We start from the raw sequence: 20,040 nt of genomic DNA on the forward strand, positions 1-20,040 counted from the left end.
ATGTTGCGTGTGGTTCTTCTACTCCCTACTGTATGTTTTCTAATTTGCCGTATGCGTTGGGACACTGTGTTGCTGGGACTGGCCGGCATCTTGGGTGAGCTTCTCTGCTCCCCTCTGGCTCCTCCGGGAGCCATCTGTCAGTTTCAAGCAGTCTTTATTGAAGAAAGGTCCCTGTTCTAAAATGCCAATGTGGGGACACACTCCCCTGTGCTCCTGGTCTGCCCCAGCGGTGGGTTCCTGTTCCCCCTCTGGGCTTGGACTGCAGGCCAGAGGTGTTCTGGTGTGGGCGAACTTCCCTGGCTCACCTCTGGCTCCTGAGGGAGCCTTCTGCAGGCAGTCTTTACTGAAGAAATGTCCCTGTTCTAAAATGGCGATGCGGGACACACTCCCTGCATGTCCAGTCTCAGGCACACTCTTCTGCGCGCCTGGTCTGCCCCGGCTTTAGGTACTCGCTCCCCCTGTGGGCTCAGACTACTGGTCGGCAGGGGCCTGGCGTGGGCTAACTTCCCAGCTGGTCACTGGCTCCTCCAGGAGCCTCTGCTGGTTTCAAGTCGCTAGGTGGCGCAAGAGATCTCTCCTAGAGACCTTGGGGAGCTGTTGTTGTTTTTTTTTTTTCACCCCGTGGGACAGGAAACAGAGCGGGAATGGTAGGGTAAACCTCAACGGCTTTGGGGTGCTGTGTCTGCCTTGTGCCCCACCGTCGTGGAGAACCCACGCCCCAAATTTTGTGCCCCGGATCTCAGTTCCAAAGCCCTCAGGTCCAGGACGCGGGCTGTAGCCCAGTGCAGTGTCTACAGAATGGCGTCTTTTGTACCCCGCTCCCATGCCTGGGTGCCTGGTTCCTGGATACTCAGTGAGGGACTTTCACCTCAGTGAGGGTCTTCGCGTGCCTCTCCCTGCAAGCCTAGGTCGCAGGCGCGGGGACCTGGGCAGCCACGATCCCAATCCGTGTTTGCTTTTCAACCGAGCTGCTTTTCCACGCTATCCCGATCCCGATCCGCGTTTGCTTTTCCAGCGCGCCGCTTTTCCGTGCAAGCTTACCGGGCGGCCCGGGGCTGTGTGCTGGTCCTGGCCTCCTCCTGGGGGGCGGGCTCTCTGTTTAATGGTGCCCAGAGCTCACCTCCGCGGCAAATCCTGAAGGGTTCTCCGCAGCTCCCGTTCACGGGGTGTGGTGGCTGCAATAGTTCCTTTCCACTCACAGTCCCGCTTGCTGCGTAGTTTGTTCTTGTTGGTCATTTTGGTTTGTTGTTTTCCTCCTCTCTGCTGGTCGGAGAGTGCCGACTCTGTGGGTTGGGGAGGGGAGCAGGGTTCTGCGCTTTCCTCCCTTCTAGTCCTCTTTTATGGCCACTTTCTTCTTCGGGCATTTTGCTGGAGTCGTCCGTTTATCTTCCGTGTCCCAGTTCTCACTGAGACCTGCCGCTTTTCCTCCCTATTAACTTTTTTTAATGGGAGATCTTACTCGCAGAGTCTCCTCGCCTCCATGTTGCTCCGCCCTCTCCTTTTTTTTTTTTTGATCCTATGTTCAGTTTCCTTATGTTCCTCCTATAAGTGATATCATTGGATATTTTTCTTTTCCTTCTGAAAAAGTTCAGAAATTACAAAGTCCTCCCAGTTGGATTCTTCCAAGGGATGTTCTGCTAGACTGCATGCTGACTATGGCTACTAATACAAACTTCATTTCTCCTTTTCTATTATGATGACAAATGATGACTTTTTCCAGGAATATATCTACTAAATGGAATAGCATTGCCTTAAAAGATTCAATTACTCCACCAAATTATTGCTCTGTAGCAATATTGAACATTGTGTTCCCTCAAATAACTACAGCCAAGTGATTTGCACTTGGCAGTTTCCTTCTGGCCTGAAAGACAGTTCAGCTCCATGGAGATTCAAGGTGTATGAAAAATGACCTCTGGTGTCACTGGTTGTCCACTAGGGAAACGATTGCCCAAGTATAAAGTTTTGTCAACTATAAGATTTTTTCAATGGTGCATTATTTCCCACAATCATTCCTAAAATTTAGTCTAAGGAATAATAACTTTGAGTGCCTCATAAAAATGGGGCTTCTAGGGCCTCCCCTGGTGGCACAGCAGTTGAGCGCTGGTCTGCGAGGCTGCCTGCAGCCTCTGCTGCACCGGTTCATTCCCCGGCCGCCAGCGAGGGTCCCACAAAAAAAAAAAAAATGCGGCTTCTAGATGTACCTGAAATTGTAATACTATGAATTTGAATGCTGTCATCAATCTCCTTAAAGTCCACCAAATAAAATTTTCTTGGAAAACTCTGATTTTTTTTTTTTAAATCTGTGCTATCCAATCCAAGCACAAATATTGCCTATCATAGGATGAGGATACATTAAAGCTGATTCTTTGGGCACTGCAATTCCCAAAAATCTTTGTAAAATGATGTCTCCTAAAAGTGCTTTTTTTTTAAAGGATTTATTTTTATTTATACAAGAACTGGGGTACAGGCCAGAGGCACAGGAGGATGAGAGGATTCACCAGAGACAGAGAGACTGACTGAGCAGAACAGGCAGATTGACTGAAATACACTGCTGAGGGGAACAGCGGGTGAGACAGGAGAGGTCTGCCATACCATGTGGGTATCTCTCTAGCTGTCCGGGAATCGAACCCGCACTGCAGAGGCTGCAGACAGCTTCACAGCACTGCACTCAACTGGCTGTGCCACCAGGGAGGCCCTAAAAGTACTTTTTGTATGAAGGATGAAGTTGTCTCCAGCACAAGAAATCTACTTTTTTTAAGTGGTTCATTTTGGCCCCCTTCTCTTAGGATTCCTAAGTTTGAGAATCTGAAGATAAAGAGATCAGCAAAACCTTCACAAATATGGAGAAAAACTGGGAGTGAGACAGCATAGAATATATTCCAAAAAAGTATATAATTTATCAAGTATAAATTGAAAGCTATATGGTGAACTAGAAATGAAAATACAAATTGTAGACGCAGGACAGATGAGCTCGGGCACAAACCTGCAGCTTGGGTTAGGAGGAACTATGAAATTTTGAGTAGGTGCATTGCCTGATCAAATTATGATTAGAAGTATGCTTTAGGAACCTCATTGGTTATATTGAGAGAAAACACACACACACACAAACACACACGCACACATATATATGAGAGATGGAAAGACTGGTTGAGATGACATTTGAAACTTCCATTTGGGAGAGGGCAATGCAAGAGAGTAATGCAATGCAATGCCAATGCAATGCAAAACAGAAAGGAAAGCAAGAGTCAGTTCCCAGATCAAATGTCCCCGTGAATCTTTTCCCAGTCTCCAAGGTCATCCAGGAGAATACTTCTATCTGAAGCCTTGGTCTCCACAGAAAGGAGCTCCTTCAAGGTATCCTTCTAAGCTGGGGGCCCTACACACGGCTTTACCCTTTCAGACAATTTGCTTTCTCTCTTTTGAGCTGAGGTTGGCTCTTTGACAGTGTGTCAAAATTTTCATTGAATAAAAAAATTTTCATTCAGAAAAAAATGGCAGGACACAAACACATGTTTCAGAAAGAAGCTTTTTACCCAAGTTTGATTGTCCCGCAAAAAGAGTTCTTGCCTTTCAATTGCAGTTTGTAGATTGCTCAAGGAATACTTAACCTCAAAATGGAGACATTTTCTGAAATGTCACAAAGGACAGATTGAAAATGTCTTAATCACATTTGGTTCCACTCCACCACTTGAATTTCTTTTCCTGTATTCATTTTTAATGTCACATTTTCATAATATGTGATATATTGGAAAAACCTCTAAAACAGAAGTCATAACATGAAAATGTTGATCCTAAGTTTCCTACTCTCATTCACTGCAGTGCATTAAACATATTCTAGGAACTGTTTGAGGAGCCAAGGAAGAGGCCAAAGAAGACAGATATTGCATCCAGGAGGCTCACTGTGCGTAAGGAGGAAGACACACACACAAAGATGGAATTGCAGTATGATGCAGTAAATGCTCGGCAGACATTGGCACATGGTTCTAGGAGCAGAAATAAGTTGCCTGTTGATACCTAGTGAAAGCACTAGGAAAAGATGGTCAAGCTGAAGCTCAAAGGAAGTAAACAGGGCAGAGGGATGGAAGGTGTTTCTATAAAGAGACAATGACTAGAAGAGCAAGTGGCCTCCTGTGTACACTGGAAATGCAATTGGTTTTGTTTTTGTCAGGAGAGGTCTGCTCTGCCATGTGGGTAGCTCCCTGGCTGGGATCGAACTTGTGCTGCAGTGGCTCTGGATAGCTTCATAGGTTGTGTCTTAACCCCTTGCACCACCAAGGAAGCCCAGGAAGAATGATTATTTAATCTATAATCTGAAATGTTTCCCGTAAAACGATGATTATGAATATATCACAATAGGCATGAAATAAATGGATGAACGATAGATATGAAAATACTAAGAAGCTGTATTTGCTTCAGAAAATTTTTGGTAATATGGAAAAAATTATCATATCTGATGATAAATTAGAAGTGTCCCTTATTTTTTCAAACTTAAAATAAATTTTGAAGAAAATTAACATGCATATTTTTCACAAAATTGTGTATTATGTGACTTTTATTTTGCATGATTCTATCTTTTGCTTTCATACTATTGATCTAAGAAACTGAAAAGAGTTTTGCCTTTCTAACAAGGTAACACAGTTCAGAATTCTTACATGATATTATGTAGAATGTCGAATCTCACCTGATCAATACTATTATGACATCAAAAAATGCAAATTAGAAGAGATAAGCATGGATCCAAAGTATAACAGTTTGCCTCAAAGTGGCCACAACATGTGAAATCTCTCCTCCTCTTGACTATTTAGCTTGCCTTTCCTGACGCAAAATAGTCTTTATTTTCCAAAAAGGATGTGTGTGTATATATGCATATATATTACAAAAATATATATACATAAATATATAATATATGCAGATCTAGTAATATAAAATTTTCCAAATAAGTAAACTATGTAAAAAGAAATATACATAGGCTCACACAGATTGGCACACACACAGGCATACACATACAAATCTTTCTTTCTATCTAATAGTCAGTATAGGAGTGTTTATTAAATCCCATCAAAATTACAACCAAAAAATAGGCAAAATCATTGTAAAATGGAAAAGACCAGAGATCTAGAAGAGTCAATACAACAATTGTGACAAACAATATTGACAGTATTTTTACTTGTTATGATGGATGAAAATGGCACTTCACCTCTCCATTCTCCCTCCCAAAGTTTCAGAACCTGAATCTAACCATGCAAAAAAGGATTAGGCAAATACAATTTAGGGTCATTCTACAAAATATATGACTGACCAGTACTCTTCAAAAATGTAGAAGATCCTTAAAATCAGATAAGGTCAAGATAGCATCAAAGCTAAGAGTTGCCTAAGGAGACATCATAACTGAACATAATGTGCTATGCTTTGTGGACTCCTGAAACAGAAAAAGAACACTGGGTAAAAACTAAGGTGATTTAATAATATATGCACTTTAGTTAATAGTAGCATATCTATATTGTTTCTTTAAAGCTAAAAATTCTAAAATAAAAAGAAAGCTTATTAAAACAAAAAGTTATTGATGGTTAAATTATCTCAAATTACATAAGATATTTGCATAATTACTGCTAGAATTTGCTACATGAACATTAAAAGTATATATTTACATGAGATTATGTCATTGTGTAAACTCTAATTATGATCTAAAGGTCTGAAGCAAATGCTCAGCATTAAATGTTTTTGGTCCAAGTTCACATGGAGATGACAATTAAAATTCAGTTGAATCTTGGATTGGTCAAAGTTTTCTTAGATATGACAGAAACAAAATATGTCAAGTGGACTTTATCAAAATAAAACTACTGTAATTCAAAAGATACCATCAGTAAACTGATGAGAGTGCACAGAGTATCTATAATATTTAATGAGTTCTTACCACTTACTAAATAAAAGGTAAATAACCCAATTTTTTTAAATAAGCAAAGGATTTGAATAATCATTTCTCTAAAGAAGATATTTAAGGGTGAATAAACACAAAAAGTATTCATCATTATTAACTCTTAGAGAAATCCAAATGATAACTATGTGAGAGAACACTTCACATCCACTAAGATGCTCATAATAATAATAATAATAATAAAAAAGACAGATATAACAAATGTTCAGAAGGAACATTTAGAAAACAATTTTTAAAAAAAGATTTATTTATTGGGCCTCCCCTGGTGGCGCAGGCAGTTGAGCGCCATGCTGTGAAGCTGTCTGAAGCCTCTGCAATGCCGGTTCGATCCCAGCTGGCCAGTGAGGGTCCCACATGGTGCAGCAGACCTCTCATGTCTCGTCCACTGCTCCCCTCAGCAGTGTATTTCATCAGTCTGCCTTTTCTGCTCCCCACTCTGTCTCTGGTGAATCCTTTCACCCTCCCGTGAATCTGGACTGTACCCCGGTTCTTGTATAAATAAATAAATAAATCTTAAAAAAGGATTTATTTATTATGTATACAAGAACTGGGGTACATGCCAGAGGTGTGGTGGGTGAGAGGATTTACCAGAGACGGACTGTGGACCAGAACAGGCCGATTGACTGAAGTACACTGCTGAGGGGAGCAGAGGGTGAGACAGGAAAGGTCAGCTGTGCCATGTGGATAGCTCCCTGGCCTGCCAGGGATTGAACTCTTGCTGCAGTGGCTGCGGATAGCTTCATAGCTTGTGTCTTAACCCCTTGTGCCACTAGGGAGGCCCTAGAAAACCACTTGACTTTCCATATAATGGAATATTGTTCAACAGTAAAGAGGACTGAAATACTGAAACACACAACAAGATGGATAAAATGTGAAAATATTACCCCAAGTGAAAAAAGCCAGTCACATATTGCATGACTCCATTTGTATGAAATGTTCAGAATAGGAGAATCGGTAGAGACAGAAGTGGTTAGGTGATATCATGAGACTGGGAAGGATAGGAATATTGGCAGTGGGGGTGATGGTCAGAATGCACACAGTTTTTTTGGGGGATTGTGAAAATGCTCTATGATTGATTGTGGTAATGAATATACAATCCTATGAATATGCTAAATTCAATGAATTGTACATGATAAAGGGATAAATTTGGATGATATGTGGATTATATCTCAGTAAATTAATTGTAAAAAAGCAGTGTCATGACAAATGTACCCAGTGAATATTTGCAGAGTGCTTAGAATAGTGACTGAAACAAAGTTAAATGCCATACATATTTTCCAGATAGATATTTCTATGTTCACAACACTAAAAAACAATGGGAAATGATAGAGCCCTTCATATTAGATGTCAGAGAAATTGTTTGTCTTTCTCATCTGACAAATGGAAGCATTGACTGTTTTCCTTTTCTCATTACAGTTATTGAAACTTATATAAGAACTTGATTCAAACTCTACAGATTTCTATCAAAGTCTCTTTGATCTATACCATACAAGACTATTTGTTTTTTTTGAGGGAGGACAGCAACTTTATTTTCAATCTGCTAGCCATGATAGTACCATTATCTTGATTTAAAGATAATTCAGTAAAGATATTTTTTGTTCACAGGTTTCACTTGTTAGATATGTTGTACATATATTAGTAAAGTAATATACAGTAATATATGTGCATAACATGACACAGAAATGGTTGTTAAATTGATTGTTTATTACAGTCTTTCTAAGTATACAATGATTTATGATGCACAGTATTGAATTGATATTGTTTAGCTATAATTTTATGGATTTAAATTGTTTCATATCAACCTGTGCATGAGGAACAAAATAAATCTGATTTTCAAGTAACTACCTATCACAAAAACTATTTTGACTGAGCTTGAAATTTGCAGCTTGCGTCTAAAATGATGTTCCAGTTAGTTCATTCTTACTGTAATGATCCCGTGGATTTTGGAGATTGAAGTCATAATGCATAATGATAAAGAACTTAGAAGACAGAAGGGAATAAAAGTGAAACCTCATGTTTTTTAATGTGATCTTTATTAAGCAAAGGAAGCTAGTCTTATGAAAAGGATTGAAATTGTTTCAGCTTTGAAGTGTCAAACTGAGAAAGACTTTCTTTTTTCTCTTTCCACAAGTGTGTTTATATTAATTACTTCATAGATAGCCTTAATTAGATCTCAAATGAAACATTCTGGAGTGTTTTTACAAATACTGTTATTAATGATCTCTATGTGGTCTACTCTAATCTTATAAATTACTGGATATCACAATGTTATAATACATATTATTGCTTTCTTAGTCATTCTCTCTAAAATCCAGACACAATAACAACTGATATAGCATAATTAAACTTTAAGGTTGATAAGTGAATATAGAGGTTTTATTTCTAGAAGTAATATTTGTACCATTGAAACAATATTGTGCCATGAGCAGAGCTGATTTCAGAGGATATTGACTTATTTATTTTTTTTTTACAAATACGAATGTCAGAATTATACCAGAAAAGGAGGGCCTAGCCACATATTGTGATCTCTGTTAAGTTGCTTATCCACCTTGAAAACAAAATATATTTTTACAGGATGTATTTCATAATTCCTCTTTATCAAAAATTTTTCTACCTTTACACCTCCCTGGTGGCACAATGGTTAAGTCTCAGAGTTATCAAGCTATCTCCAGCCACTGCAGGATGAGTTCGATCCCCTGCCAGGTTGCTGACTCATGCGGTACAGCAGAACTCTCCTGTCTCACCTGCTGCTCCCCTCAACAGTGTATTTCAATTGATCTGCCTGTTCTGCTCCCCACTCTGTCTCTGGGGAATCCTCGCACCCACTTCATGCATCTGGCCTACCCCCCAGTTCTTGTATGCATAAATAAAATAAATCTTAAAAAAAAATTTCTACTTAGTATCTTCAAAATTTTATATGGTTTATATAACTTATTTATGATGAATCATTGGGGCTAACTCTATTTAGTCTAAAAAGATTTTACAACTTTAAATTCACAAATATTAATGAAAAATAAGGAATAATTTTTTTAAAGATTTATTTATTTATACAAGAACTGGGGTACAGGCCAGAAGTGTGAGAGGGTGAGAGGATTCACCAGAGACAGAGCAGGGAGCAGAACAGGCAGATGGACCAAAAACATTGCTGAGGGGAGCAGTGGGTGAGACAGGAGAGGTCTACCATGCTATGTGGGTATCTCCCTGGCTGGCCAGGAATTGAACCCACGCTGCAGAGGCTGCGGCTATCTTCACAGCACTGCGCTCAACCAGCTGCACCACCGGGGAGACCCTAAGCAATTGCAATTTGAACTGCAATGATCCCTAGCAAATATAACTCTTGATGACTAAATACTATTCCTTTGAATGTGTAGAAGTGTAAAGCAATTTGGACCATATGGAAATGTGCTTTTTTGTTTTAATTATTGTTGAGATAACATTGGTTCACAACATTGTATATAATAATGATGTATTGTTAATGCACCATATCCACCACCAAGGCACCCATAATCTTTCTCTAGTTTGGTAAGAAAAGCTTATGTGTTAACCTGTTCACTAACCAGCAATGTGACCTTGGACAAACCTCTTGACAAACATGATCCTTTATTGCAAGAACAGAACCAATATAAGGGAAAGTAATCTTAAGTAATCTCTATGATTCTATGATCCTACATTTGCCCTTGAAGTCTTAAGTTAAATAGTGAGCTGAAAAGATTGGGGATGTCAAAGTGAAAACAAAGCAAAATACAGATCTTGTATGCAAATTATGTTTGCGTGCTTTTAAAGGTATGTGGCTTTAGGTTAATTACTAATGCATCTTGAAACCATTTCCTCATGTGAAAAATAATGCTAATTCCAAAGGAATAGTTACAATTCTCTCAAGAGTTGTGATAAATTTGTAAAAGCAGCTATTCTGACTTCCTGAAACTGCCTTGATTCTCTCTTCTGTGTGCCTGGCTGTCTTATATTTAGCCTTATTCTTTTAAAGACAAGTGTTTTTCCATGTTTAGTCTTATACTGTCTTCCCCCTGTTTAGTCATTAAGTCGTTAAGCATAAATGACAAAGCATGTATATAAGTGCTAGTAATAACATGCCAAAAATTAATGTCCATAAAGTTTTAAAAGAGGGAGGTTTAATATGCAGTAATAGAAAGAATCTCCATCCTCACCGTTTCCTGATATATGTTCTAAAAGTCTCTATCCACAAAATTCCCCATGGTCAAGTAAGTCTTATAAATGTTCCGTAGTGTATTCCCCAATATTGATTAACTTCAGAAAACCAAGGACTAAGAAATGCTACAATATAAAAACATTAGCTTTGTGTAGCACAGGTTTTTCAAAAGTATATGTTAATAAAGATATTTTTATGTATTATATATTAATATCTTTCACTGTATAACAGGAAGTGTGCCAAAATTTATTTTTAAAAACTTCAATGTACAGGGGACTCCCTGGTAGTCTCAGTGCTACACCCACAATGGCCTGAGTTTGATGCCTGGCCAGGATGCTAAACCACATAAGGCACAGCAGATCTCTCCTGCTTCACCAGCTGCTCCACTTAGCAGTGTATTTTAGTCAATCTGCCCTTTCTGCTCCCCACTCTGTCTTTGTTGAATCCTCCTACCTCCTGCATCTCTGCCCTACACTTCAATTCTTCATGCAAAAATAAATAAAATCTTTCACAAAAAAAACTTCAATCTGCTCCTGTAAAAGTAAACAGACTTTAAATTTTACAGTTGGAATTCCTATCTATTCATTTTAATTAGTCACTTGAAAAAGTAAACACCTATATCAACGAAAAGATTAAAATATAAAGCACACAAAGTTACCACTGCGTAGCCACCATTAATGTCACTATATATCATCTACTGTTTATGAAGAGCAACATCTGCAGTATCAGCTCTAGCATTTCATACTCTTTTTTTCAACCCTTTATGCTCTGCATAAGTAGACATCTTGCAGACATCCTGAACTATGAGAGAAAGTTATTTTTAATAAAATATTTCACATTCATTGACATTCAATTCATAACTTATGAATGTCTGCTGAACTTTTTGCTAAATGTGTAACATTTTGATAGACAAATATTCTCATAAACTTGATCAAAGTAATGTAAATATCCAATTTCTAATCTACACCTAAGAGCTACAAAATAAAGTTCAAATGGCAATACAGTTCATGCAGAGAAAATTTAATAATCAATGTATTGGACATTTTACTCCAGATTTAACCACTGAAGAACTGCAACTTGATTTTTTTAAATTATTTATTTTTAATAGAGAAACAGGGGTGTAGGCCAGTGGTGTGGCGGGTGAGAGGATTCAGCAGAGACAGATTGGGAAGCAGAACAGGTGACTCTACCGAAATACACTGCTGAGGGGAGCAGCTGGCAAGACAGGAGAGGTCTGCTGCACCATGTGGGTTAGTTCCCTGGTGGGGGATGGAACTTAGGCCTTAGAGATAATAGCACTGAGATTTAACCTCTAGGCCACAAAAGAGGCACCTTAATTGACGATATTAAACATATCCATACCCATAAACATATCCATTAAACATACCCATTTCAAAATATATCTTTTAAGATCAAGGTAAACCTCTCACCACATAGTTTAATCTTAGCTCTGTAGTTTAACTTCATTCAAACTTCATTTCTTCCAGTCTCATATTGATAGCCACATACTTATACAGCACATTTTACCTTATTTCAAAGGATTAATGTTTATATTATATGATTATATTACACAGTGTAGTTCATTAAAAATTGATTTTGATATTTTAAATATAATCATCCACATTATCTATAAAACTCAAAAAGCTTCTGGACTCATCTGTTGGTGCTACTCTGATAAATTTCAACAAACTGGATGATTTAAAACAGCAGAAATTTATCCTCTCACCAATCTAAATGTCATCAATTCAAAATCAAGGTCAGCTGGACCATGCTTCTGGAGGCTTTAGGGGAGAATCATTATTTTCTTCTAGCTTCTGGTGCCTGTTTGCATCCAATCTTGACTCCAATTTCTGCTTTCACAGTTACACTGCCTCCTCTGTGTTATCTCCCATTATATCCTTCTTATGAGGATATCTATGATTGCATTTATCACCCATGTGGATAATCCAATATAATCTCCCCATCTCAAGATCGTTAATGTAATCACATCTATAAAGATCCTTTTTCAAATAAGCTACAGTACCATATTCCAGGGATCAAGGCTTGTTAGCAGGGTGGTCATTACTCAACCTATTGTAGCTCCTTTCTTTTAAAAAATCCATATACCCGAGGGGATGAATCCTATATTGTGAAAAAATGAACAAAAATGTAATAAATAAATAAGTAAATAAATGCTGAAGAAATAAATAAAGCTTTGTCCAAAATTCATATATCTCTATATTAATTGCATTATTGATCAAAACTACATGGTTATTAGATAAAATGTTAGATAAAATGCATTCATCTCTAATTTTTTACTGTCAAAGTTTTTAGCCTAATATACAATTTTTCTGCTTGATTGGGACCTTGATCTGTAATTTCATATTTTAACTTGTTTATTTGTTATATTTTCCCTAAAACCTGAAGTTTAGATAAATGGGAAGTTTATTTTTCATTTTGTTGAAATGCCTCACATAAATGATGGCATTTAGTACAGGTCAAACCTTATTAAAGCAAATACTACAATTTTAAACATCTCTAATTAGTAAAAAGATAATCAAATATCTATTGGTGATCTGCTATTTCACATAGTTCCTCATGTGGCATGTACATGTGCAGTTAGTTTGACAAACTGAGACTAACTTCATTGAGAATTAATCCCCTAGGCCATGAGGGAGACCCCAACTTCTGATTTAAAGGGTTGAGAAAGTTCATGCATATTATTATGAATTTTGACCTATGATTTTTTAAAATTTATTTTTAATAATTTTATACATTTTTACATCATTTTTCATTTTTGCACAATGCAAGCATTTGACCTATGATTTAATGATATTTGATATTACTTTTCCTACCTGTTGAATTTTAAACCCCATTTTGTCTCATTTTATAAATATTTTCTCAGAATTTGCTGCATTTGACAATAGGGAAGAAGATTTATTACTAGACTAAGGGGACTTTAAACTTTAATTGGAAAGCGAGTGATGCAAAGATGAGTCAGTTTAGCTGCAGTTCCTGCTTTCAAGGAGACTTCTATTCCAGTTGTGATACAGTCATCTATCTACTCAGCTATTATAAATGATCACTGATAATTTATGCAATGAATCTGAAAGTAAACTACAAAAGAGTAGAAAACAATTTCTGATTTATTTATTTATTTATTTATTTATTTATTTAGTGTAGAAGAACTGGAGTATGGGTCAGAGGTGGGGGGAGGTGAGAAAATTCACCAGAATGGAGAGCAGAATATGTGGATTTACTGAACTACACTGCTAAGGGGAACAGCGGGTTCCCTGAGGCAGAAGAGGTCTGCTGCACCATATGTGGGTTAGCTCCCTGCCTGGGATTGAACTCAGTCCACCGCGGTGATAGCGCTGAAAATTAATCCCCTAGGCCACCAAGAAAGCCCCAATTTCTGATTTAAATGGTTGAGAAAGTCTTAATAAAAAATACTCCTTCACTTCTCCATTGGTTAAATGCTTTTCATACCTCTGTATCAAATATATTATCTCCCTATGAAGGCTTCTCCAATGATAATTGATTTCATTGTGGTGCTCATTTTACAAATAATTTTGTAAGTAACACATGCCAGTTGGTAACATATTACCACACGGTAAATAATACATCATATGATACTTACACTGTGTATGCCTGCTTGGCTTTTTTTTTTGTCCTGGGATTTTTGGATCCTTTAAAAAGGATATTATATTTTATTCATATCCAAATCACATATGCTAGCACACTGAGCACACTGACATGTTTAGTGCAGAATTAAATATACATTTAATTTATTGAATAAATAAAGAATACCTGAGACTTCCACTTGTGTGCATAAAGGATTAAAAGGTGTAGGAATTTCCCACTCTCACAAACTAATAACCCAGAAAAAAACAATGCTTCCCTATTTAGAAGTGAAGCAAAGGTTGTGTTTCTTGCCATCATTGGAGGTTACTACCCCTCTGTAGACTCTGTCAGAGTGTAGAAAAGGGAGAATTAGAAGAATGTGATGGTCTGTAAGAAATGATACAAGGGGCCTCCCCTGTGGCACAAGCGGTTGAGCGCAGCTCAGTGGAGCTGTCAGCAGCCTCTGCAGCGCCGGTTCTATCCCGGCCGCTGGGCAAGGGTCTCATATGGCGCAGTAGACCTCTCCTGTCTTGCCCGCTGCTCCCCTCAGCAGTGTATTTCATCAGTCTGCCTGTTCTGTTCCCCACTCTGTCCCTGGTGAATCCTCTCACCCTCTTGCACATCTGGCCTGCACCCCAGTTCTTGTGTAAATAAATAAATCTTAAAAAAAATGATACAAGGTCACTAATCTGGGAAGCAAAAGTGATAAGGAAAATGGCTGCATGCACAAACACGTGCGAAAGATAAACTTAGGGAAGCTAAGTGATTTGCCCATCTAAACACACATTAGGATGAACAATTTCATTTACATGATTTCATCACCCTTTCAGGCAAAAATATTTTTTAATGCCATTTTGCAAACCAGGAAAATAATGTTCAGAGAAGATAAAAACTGTCCATATATACAAGGAAGTTAGGAGCACAGAGCAAGTACTTAATCATGGATTTATTCATATATATTTATATAACTCTTAGGGTTAATGGCAATTTGTCCTCTCATTCCCCTTCTTATGACTGATCCTTAATATTTGAAGACAAATTTTTACATGCAAAATCTCTTCAATTGCTTTCATGACATTAAATTTTTGAGAGCTAAATTCTGAAAATTTGTTAGGTTTTTGGCAAAGAGTACTCATAAGGGAATTTTACATATTGACCCAAGAGAAGTCAATAAGCGCAAATGTTCAGCTGCAGATGTGTGGGATTAAAGAAACTTAACTTGCTGAGAATGACATTGTGGAAAAGACAAATCATAAAAAGTTTAAAGATTTAGTAATTTTTTTGAAAATAATAATTAAAAACTCAAAGAAAATAAGTAAATAATAAAAAAGAGTAAAAAAGAGAAAATAATAATTTGGAAGTTCTTATTGTCTTGCTGCAAATAATTTCTATGATTTATAATTTTTTAAATTTACTTTGGTTCTGCTTATTCTAGGGCATTGTTCTCTTCTCTTGTCTTAAGTTTCAAGGGATCAGAAGTACCAATCATTGCATTTTTAAATTTATTTTAAAGATTTATTTATTTATGCATACAAGAACTGGGGTGGAAGCCAGAGGTGTGGAGGGGTTAGAGGATTCACCAGAGAGAGTGGGGAGCAGAAAAGGCAGATCCACAGAAATACACTGCTGAGGGGAGCAACGGGCAAGGCAGAAGAGGTCTGCTGTGCCATGTGGGTTGCTCCTTGGCCGATGTGGGATTGAACTCATGCTGCAGTGGCTGGCGATAACTGGATAGCACTGTTTTTAACCCCTGTGCCACCAGGGAGGCCCATCATTGCATTTCGGAGAGGAAGCACATAGCCTCAACTAATCCAGAGTGCAGATCAAGTGGAGAACAGTGAACAGCTTTCTATTACAGTTATTATCAAGACACAGAGCTTCATTCATACTACCAGGGGGAAAAAATAACCTTGGTTTTTATTAGTGTCAGTATAAATAATATGCTGATTCATAATTTACTGTTTTTCAGTCTGATATTTTTGACCTTCATTTTGTTTTTTTGGCCTATAACCTTAATATCCCTAATATAATGAAGCTAGGGTTTCAGAAAGATGCTTTATATTTAAATTTTATTTTCTAAAATATAGATTTTTTAATATAGAAACAAAAAGTTTGATTTTCTTTTAACATAAGAGGTAAAGTCTAAAAAGTGACCCTTCCAAATATTTGTGAGAAGAAAGTTGGGTTGTCATGCAGCATTGATTTTATGATGTATCAGTCATCAGTTCATTAGAAATGGTACTTAATCTTTAGGATGTGAGTCATCTCATACCCACAGCTTCTAGAAATTTTTTATAGAGGTGTACAAAATAGGAAGCCATTAGCTGAGGAACAGTAACTTTTAAATGACGTATATTTACTATTGGCAGCCTCTACACTGTTCCCCTTTGGCAGAGACCTAGCACATTTTTGGTGTCCTCTACATCTGAAAGACCTTTCCGTGTTCAGGTAGCCCTTATCCAGCCCACATTATGTGCTATTTTCTGGGATCTGACTTAGCTCTCAACACCCCACCTTACAGCTAAAAGTTGTCACTTTTTCAACATGGGACTAAAATTTCTTACCTAAATTTGCTGGTCATATTTCCACAAAAATTTACCGTAGGGAGGTTTAAATTAAAATGAAAATGCTGAAGTTTTAAGACTTCAAGATTTCCTTCATAAAGGCAAAAATCTGGATTCATGGTTAGGTATACATTGCCAACTCTATAGCAGAGCCTTTCTAGGTGTTGAGGGATCCATATATAGTCCCTGTCCTCACAATGCATAGTTAAGATATGTGTGTGAAGAAAACATATAAAATGATTATCACAGTCAAATTACAATATTAATATTATATCACAGTACTGCATTGTGAATAGGTATGGTGAGATTCAAGGTAAGTAAATCATTATCATCCTGGGATGAAGCAGTGCAGACAGGAATAGATCTGAAGCTTCACAATGGTAGTGAAATAGATTGAGCTTTAAAAATGGGAAGGAATTTCAAGAGAAAAGTGCATTATAGAAGGAAGGAACAACATGTACAAAGGCTCAAAGGTGTGACATTGCATGAGTGATTTGATCTGGAAAGAAAAAATAATCAACATGATTAAGCTAAAGGCATAGAGAAAGAAGAGACAAGAAATAAAGCTGGGAAGGTGAGCTTATAGTTGATGGACTAATAACTTTTAGGCTGAAAGGAATAGGGAATTTTGAACTACTGAGGCATGGCAATATGGTCAGTTGAATGATATATGCTGATAACTAAATGATATCCAAGTAAATGCTTTGGCTGTAGAACTCACCAGAGACAATTCTAAACTGGAGATTCAGCTTTGGGAATCACCACATTTATATGATTTCCAAAAACACAGACTTGGAGAAGAAATAAATAAATACATAAGGCTAGGAAATGAAATCCTAAGGAGCATGCACCTCTAGAATGGGCAAGGAAAGCTGATAAACAATGACCATTAAAACAAGAAAAAGGAAGGAATAATTCTTTACTGGGTTACAGAGACCACCTCATAACTTGTCTTCCTGATTCCTATCTCAGGACACTCAATTGTCCATAAAATCTTCCAAAGACAGATGTGTGTCCCGTCTCTCACTGAAATCTTCCAGCAACTCATGACTTCACACATGAAAACTCTATATGAGTCAACTTTCCAGATATAACTCATGTTTATATGTCCAGCCCCAATTGCTATCTGAAGTTCATGGAAGGTCACATTTTCCTTACATGGCCCCAATGCCTGCTTCTTCTCTCCAAAAAGACCTTCCATCTCCCCTTCCCCAATGCCAGTGTCTGCTAGAATCCAACTTTCTTTTAAAATTTTGCTTGGCTATCTATCCTCTATAGTCCTGCACCCAAGATTTGTGCCTTCTCTACTCACGCCGCTTCTCTGTACTCCTACCTACCATAACACTTTCACACTGCTTTATAGCTGCTCGCTTATTTGTCTGCTCTCCTTCACACTGAAATCTTCTAAGATAACACCGTTTGCTATTATTTTTAATCTGCTGAGCATACAACTATGCCTGTCTTACCACACATCAAACATTTAGTGAAAGAATGAATTAAAAACAATAAAGAACACATTACGAGCAATCCTGCTTATCTTCACTCTAAATCTTTTACCTTACTTTGCAATATTTTGGGATGTAGATTGACAGTCTTATCAAATAGTTGTGGTTGCAATTATCCTTAACTATCAACATTTTCTCATAGACCTCAAATTAAAACTGTCAGATTTTTTTTCCTACATGGATTATTTTCTCACCTTATGGTCTTTAAGGAAGTTGCTGTTTCTACTAATTAAAAAGCTTGCAAAATACCTACTTACATTTGCATTAAATTTATTTGCCTTGAATACAAAACTTACAAGTGCTACATTTAGAAATATGCTCTGATGGTCTAGTTCAATGTTCTCTTGTTAAAATCTGGAGGGCTGAGGAAAAGTCTTCACATTCATAGACTGTGCAAGCTCACAGAGGATGGGCAATAAATCTGAAGTAATCTTCCACCGGAGTCCCAACAATTCTGATGCCTGTTAGGCTCCTGACCTCCCCTCTCTGCTTCTCTCTCTCTTTTTTTATGATTTATTTATTTTTGCACACAAGAGCTGGGGTACAGGCCAGAGGTGTAGGGAGTGAGAGGATTCACCAGAGACAGAGTGGGGACCTGAACAGGCGGAATGACTCAAATACACTGCTGAGGGGGAGCAGCGGGCGAATCAGGAGAGGTCTGCTGCGCTATGTGGGTTGCTTCCCGGCCACCTAGGGATCGAACTGGTGCTGCAGAGGATGCAGATAGCTTCATAGGTTGTGTCTTAACCTCTTGCACCACCAGGGAGGTCCCCTCTCTCTGGTTCTAACTCTGAGTGGACTCTAAGAGACTCAATGGACTCAGAGAACATAGACACAAACTATCAGGACCCCACATCCTGCCTGCCTGTTATGCTTTAAACCCACCACTATGAGATTCTCTTCAGTGCTGCTTTAGAATCCCATGTGCTGCTCATGCTCACTCACACACTCAGAAAGTCAGAAAGTTTAAAGTTCTGCAGAATGAAGATAGAATCAATTGGAAAAAGAGTATGGGTAGTAGATAAACCATGTCCCCACTTTTTTCTTCCAGAGAATGATTCTGAGCTGTGTAGTATTTGAATACCAAGCAGTCAGTTTACTAAAAGTGGCTATTTCTGGAACTCATCCCTATATGTCTCTCTATGCCTCAGTCTACTTACCCCTTATTCTTCCTCCTGGTTTAGAGGGTTGGAATAAAGTAAAAGTGCATAAACACTATACCTCAAGATATGCTTTCTGGGAAGTTCTAGCTAAAATATCTTGTCTATGAAATGCGTCTGCATATGTCTACTCTCTGAGTTAATCTTGAAATTGGTAAAATGATAAGTCTCAACATAAACTTCTAATACAAGATCCTTTCTTCTCTAGGCTGACATGCCAACATCTGCATTTGCTAATTCCATAACGGCTCAATAGAAGTAGACTAATTTTGCACCTCATTCTCATTAGCATTTAACTTTATTTAATGTGAAATTGTTTTTTAAAGGTTTATTTATTTATTTATACAAGCACTGGGAACAGTCAGAAGCGCGGGAGGGTGAGAGAATTCACCAGAGCCAGAGCAGAGAGCAGAACAGGCAGACTGATGAAATACACTGGGGGAGCAGCGGGCATGGCAGGAGAGGTCTGAGCGCCATGTGGGACCCTCACTGGTGGCCGGGGGATCGAACTGGCACTGCAGAGGCTGCAGGTAGCTTCGCAACCCAGTGCTCAACCACTTCACCACCGGGGAGGCCCTAATGTGAAAATGTTAAGGAGCTGACTGTAACCGTTTTTATTATGCATTTGATGGGGTCTCTAGAAATGATTCCTATCTCTAAGATCCTGCATAATAAAAAATTAAAATCCATATAAATGAAGTTCTATTTGACATTTATATTGTTACTCCTGCTACTGTTGTTTTTATTGGGTTTTGTAGCACTACTAGATTACAACATTGAATCAAGAGTGCTTCCCCTACTCTTACTGAGTTCACACTACAAAGCAGGAAGGATAGCATATATAGCTCCATAAGTCAGATAGATACCCTATAACAAGGACTGGAAAGGGAGTCTAACGGAGCAGAGACAATTTAGGACTTCATCAGGCAGAGTGATGCAAAAAACTAGAGAGATTTCAAAGACAGTTTTAAGCTAGATTACCCTGCAATCACACAAAAAATTTATAGTTAAAGTGTATTTAGCAATGACCCACATAATGTAAACGTCAACTAAATTGTTGACATTAGCCTTAACTCCCAAGAAGCCCAACACAGCAGAGATAAGA

Source organism: Talpa occidentalis, unplaced genomic scaffold, assembly GCF_014898055.3.
Source record: "Talpa occidentalis isolate TD23 unplaced genomic scaffold, MPIMG_talOcc4v2.1 talOcc4.14, whole genome shotgun sequence".
Classification (NCBI taxonomy): Eukaryota; Metazoa; Chordata; class Mammalia; order Eulipotyphla; family Talpidae; genus Talpa; species Talpa occidentalis.